We start from the raw sequence: 5,182 nt of genomic DNA, 5'->3' as shown, positions 1-5,182 counted from the left end.
GCTGAACAATGCTAAATAGAGATAAAATATATGAGGAACCAGTGATCCAAGATAGCACTCTGTTTCCATTGTCTCTACCCTCTGAAGGAGAGGTCGACACCCTTCCTAATCTCTCCCAACTTGATAGACCTTAACCCTTTTCTATTTGCAACCCACCTTAAATACTGTGGGATTAGGTAACCAACCGCGTGTTCCCCTTTCCTTATTTTCTCTTCTCAGTTATTTAAATTAGCATGTACTCTCAAGTTTCCCTATAGAAATAAGAGAGCAGGTCTTAAATCTGCCAAGAAATCTAAAATATTTCTCTTAATTTTGCTTGTGTGAGTTTTCTGTTGGAAGAGGGTTGGCTTTACCATATGTGTTCTCTGTGTCCCTTGAGTCACTCATGTGGGAAGCAGCAGAAAGTGTTGACTGTGGCTCTGGGGTGGAGAGGTGACCAAGGTCGTAGAGTGTATTAGCTGGGGTAGGTAATTGGGGCAGCAAGTGGTCTCGAGTTGTTTCTCGCTTGTGTCCCTGTTGTATGGGGTGTTTGGTGGGTGACCTTCCACTCTGGTATTGGGACCCAGCCTCCTTCATCTAGCACGTAACCCTTTTCCGGAGGCCCCAGAGTCTTCCACCAGACCTTGTACAGCCAGCCAGGAACTGGAGGAGGAGAGAGGGTGGAGGATCTCACAGGGACATGTGGGGACCCAGCCTGGAAGGGGCAAGAATTCAGTCTCCTGGTCGTACCTTCTCTCAGGGGAGTCTGGGCAGGCCAATCTGTCCATATGCCCCGGAGAAAAAAGGAACACGTTGAGTGAACACATAGCATAGTTTTTGTTTCATGGGGCAAGGGTACCGGGAAACATAACTTGAGTTATAAATGTGGCTGATAAAATTCCTGGTGCAATTTCTAGAGTGTAGAAGGGAATATAGATGGTTTCTCTTGATACCTTGAAAGAAAGTGGGGAGCGTGGATCATTATCTTAAGAAGTTAGCGTTCTTGGGCTACCAAACTTTTCATTGCCTGGATGCTTTGTAGTTTATAAAATATAGAGCACACATCATTTTGTTTAACCCCCCAGTAGGCCTGTGAGGTTGGCAGGGCAGATGTTAGATCTTTCTTTTACGGGTGGGGATCAGCATGCTTAGAGAAATGGAATAATTACCTGTGGCCACAGAGCCGGTGCCAGACCAATACCAGCTCTCCCCTGCCCAGGAGAACGGCTCTGCCTGCCATGGCTGCTTCCAACTTTCTTAGCTTACTCCAGAGCAATCTCCGGTCAACATCTCTTCCAGATATGGTTTCTTTTCAGAAACCATATGGTATACCAAGGGAGAGGACTCCTCTTTTGACTTGTGGGCGCCTGGCTGCCACTTCACCTTTGGACAGAATTTTCTGGGTTGTAGGTATAAATATAATGAGGAACCACTTGCACCCTGGTTGGGGCTTCATAGTCTAATGCTTGAACATAACCATCTAGGGCAGGAACAGAATAGCTGCTTTTCGTTGCTGAATAATATGCTTTTCTTTTGGTGTGTAGTTTAAAAATAGACAGTTCTGAAAATTATAAAAGGAGAATACATGTCTGTTGTAAAATAAAATTTAAAAAATATGAAACAGTTTAAGTAGGCCTTTAAAAATCAGCATCACCCAGAAATAGACTACCTAACATTTGGGGGTACTTCCTCCCAGGATTTTCTACACATGCAGTTTCTAAAATTGTGATTATGTTCAATTCTCTGATCTGCTTTTCACTTAATATACTAGGTGCATTTTCCCATGCCATTATCTATTTTTCTAAAATATGGTCTTTAATGGTAGCCTAGTATTCCATTATATAAATACTACCCATTATATGAGTATGCCCTAATTTATATAACCAAGCATCAATTATTAGAGTTTAGGTTTTTGCTACTATAAATAAAATGCTCTGGTGCACATCCTTCTACCCAGGTCATATTTTCTACACATCCTGGGCTGTGCTAGCCACATACTCATGTTACACAGACAACTCACATTTCACCTTCCAGCGCCCTAGAGCACTTGTAACGTGTATCAGGTGCTAGTTAGAAGATTCAGCTGCTGCACAGCACTGATGAGTGAGGACAGAAGAACTTGGAACTGGTGCTTTCATATAAAATATTCAAAGTGTGGGGAAAGTTTGTGTAAGGGGGAGGGCTGAAGATGGAGCTTAAAAGGAAGACTAGGGAGTATTGGTACATTTAAAAAATTTGTGCAATAATTCTTTCTGCTCCTCCTTTTTTCCCCCTACCTCAGATGAAAAAGAATTTCCTGTACAATAACAAACGTTTATTAAGCTCTACCAAGTGCCAGACACTATGCTATGTGTTGGTGGGGGCTGCTGCCATGGTCTGGAATCCCAGGCTCCTGTCCTGTGGCCCTTAGGGGAGGAAGCAGGGGAAGGGTGCGTTGTTTTTTTTTTTTGTAAATTTATTTATTTTATTTTTGGCTGCGTTGGGTCTTTGTTGCTGCGCGCGGGCTTTCTCTAGTTGCTGTGAGCGGGGGCTGCTCTTCGTTGAGGTGCGTGGGCTTCTCACTGCGGTGGCTTCTCTTGTTGCGGAGCACGGGCTCTAGGCGCTCAGGCTTTGGTAGTTGTGGTGCGCGGGCTCAGGAGCTGTGGCTCGCGGGCTCTAGAGCTCAGGCTCAGTAGTTGTGGCGCACGGGCTTAGTTGCTCTGAGGCAGGTGGGATCTTCCTGGTCCAGGGCTCGAACCCGGGTCCCCTGCATTGGCGGGCAGATTTTTAACCACTGCGCCACCGGCCAAAGCCAGATACAAAGGTGATTCCCATAAGCCACCAACTTGAGATTGCCCTGGGTAAATTGGATTGCTTCTTTCCAAGTCAGAACAGGCTAATTTCTGCATTTCCCCTGAGCAGTAGTTAAAGGGATCAGAGGAAATCTCTCTGGGATCAAGAGATTTGGTGCCTGGCTGTGAACCAGTGTCCCTGTGTCATGACTGTGTCTTTCTGATGCCCTAGAGGCGGGGCTCTGGGTCTGGCTAGACTGAATGGCTCCTGTTACGGACATCTCCCGGCAGTAAATATTCTGCAGTTCACAGTCTGGCCAGCTCAGCAGAGATGGGTGACTGCTCTGAAAGCTGACCTCACTTTTCCTGCTCACCCTTACTCCCATATCCCTCCCCACAGAGAAGATGGACCTCTGGCTTAGTGCCAGAGCTGTTCCTTGGGCAGAGAAGCATCTAGACTTTGTTGCTGCCACTGATGCTGCTCTGCACCAACAGACCCGGAGCCTGCAGAAGCAAGGCAGAAGAGGACGCTGCCCTTCTGCCACTTAAGTGCAGGGAGGATAATGAAAATGAGGACAGGCTTTGCGATAGGGAGCAGCGTAAAACCTCTGTATGGGCTTCCCTGGTGGCGCAGCGGTTGAGAGTCCGCCTGCCGATGCGGGGGGCGCGGGTTCGTGCCCCGGTCCGGGAGGATCCCGCGTGCCGCAGAGCGGCTGGGCCCGTGAGCCGTGGCCGCTGAGCCTGCGCGTCCGGAGCCTGTGCTCCGCAATGGGAGAGGCCACAACAGTGAGAGGCCCGCGTACCGCAAAAAAAAAACAAAAAAAAACTCTGTATGGGTGATAGAAGGGTCCCTCAAATCCCTCAAGTCCCGTTTCCTACATCACTGTGTAGCAGTCTTCAAAGGCTACAGTAGGAAGATTTCTTGATTCTCTTTTGCTGTATCCTTCACGTTTCTCAAAAACCTCCAGAAAGAGTGGGAACCTATAAGCATCACAGATAAATATGAATCTATCCAGAGAGGTAAGAAAAATAGTAAGTTAGGAGACACTGAGATTATATCAAAAATGGCAAACAAACCACAAAGATAATTTTTCATTAAATATCATAGCAAGCTGATTTCACAGCAGTTGTTAAGGCGGACTGTTTCAAAGAAAGACTTTCTTTTAACTTGCAGACATTTAATACCATCAATACATATATATGGAAAGCAGAGAATGCCCTAGAACTTTCATTTGATCACATGAGTTTTGACTTTGAAAAGACATGTCTGGATTATTTTCTTGTAGTTCACAGCAGATTAATTAACTCTTTTGAATGACAACTCCTTTTGCCTGATTTACATTTATCATAGTAAGTACGTGCAGGAAAGACTTTACATAATGCTCATAATCACAGAATGCTGGTGATTACTATAGGATGGTAATTGCCTTTTGCATCATGGTGGGAGATTTGGAGACGGCCCTGCCTAGTTCAAGTCCCTGGCCCCACCATCTGTTGAACCTCATTTTAGTAGCTTAACATTTTAGTCTATTTCCTTATGAGTGATATCCCTACCTTGCAAGATAACATGGAGAACAATTAAGAAAAATGTATGAATGTATTTTGTAAACTGTAACGCAGGGGAACAGCTATCAGCTCTCTCATTGCCAGAGGAGAAACCCAAGGTTGAGAGATTGGAGGTTTCTTTTGGGTGGAGCTTCCTGACTATGTTTGATGTCTTTTGCTCATTGAGAACATAGATTCATTTTATTCTCCTGTTTCTGACAGCAACTAACATATAAAAAAAATGGCTGCTCAATTAGGGAAAGCTCCAATCTCAAGGAAACACTAACGTTGTTTCTCCTGACTGGCCTTAGATTTAGGAAAAAATTCCAGGCTATAAGACCTATCCAGGCCTCAAGGTTTTTGGTGGAAACCACCAGTTAATTGGCTCCAAGCTAATCTTTAACGTGACGTATCTTAATGATAGTCAATAAATCCTTGGAGGCAATGAATGTAGTCCAGGTGGCTTTTTGATGTCCCCCAAATACAAGGGCATTTGAAAGGGTAGAAGAATTTTATTTTATAGGACTTTGATAAATTGAACTTGGCAAGAAAATTCGAGAAGATGTTAGATGAATACGTAAGTAATAAATCCATAATGAAGCCTTAATGTGATGAAGTATTCAATGCGCATTTCTTGATTTGAGGGAAAATGAGTTTGATAAAAATTATCCTGCTTTCTCAGACAACATCCACTGGAATCGGTGTTAGAGATAATTCCAGGCTGAATTCTTGTTGAAGTCAGTGAGGGATTGTCTTAATTATATCTTTAGGAATTAATTGTGCCTAGTGAGCAAAGGCATTATTGGAGTTTGTATTGAATGTTTGAAGATGAGGGCAAGAGGCACGCAAGTAGCACCAACCCAGAAACAGCTCCAGGTTTGCTGAAC

General features: G+C 44.4%; 1 protein-coding gene across 1 annotated transcript in view; it reads left to right on the top strand.

Annotated features, from left to right (window-relative positions):
* The window catches only part of KIF26B (kinesin family member 26B), a 521,123-nt gene that overhangs the window by 201,583 nt on the left and 314,358 nt on the right, over positions 1 to 5,182 (top strand). The gene's annotated exons all lie outside the window — the stretch shown is intronic.

This window comes from Lipotes vexillifer, unplaced genomic scaffold (genome assembly GCF_000442215.2).
Source record: "Lipotes vexillifer unplaced genomic scaffold, Lipotes_vexillifer_v1.1 scaffold1315, whole genome shotgun sequence".
Classification (NCBI taxonomy): domain Eukaryota; kingdom Metazoa; phylum Chordata; class Mammalia; order Artiodactyla; family Lipotidae; genus Lipotes; species Lipotes vexillifer.
The sequence above is the reverse complement of the archived record's forward strand: the minus strand, read 5'-3'. Positions and strand labels throughout refer to the sequence as shown.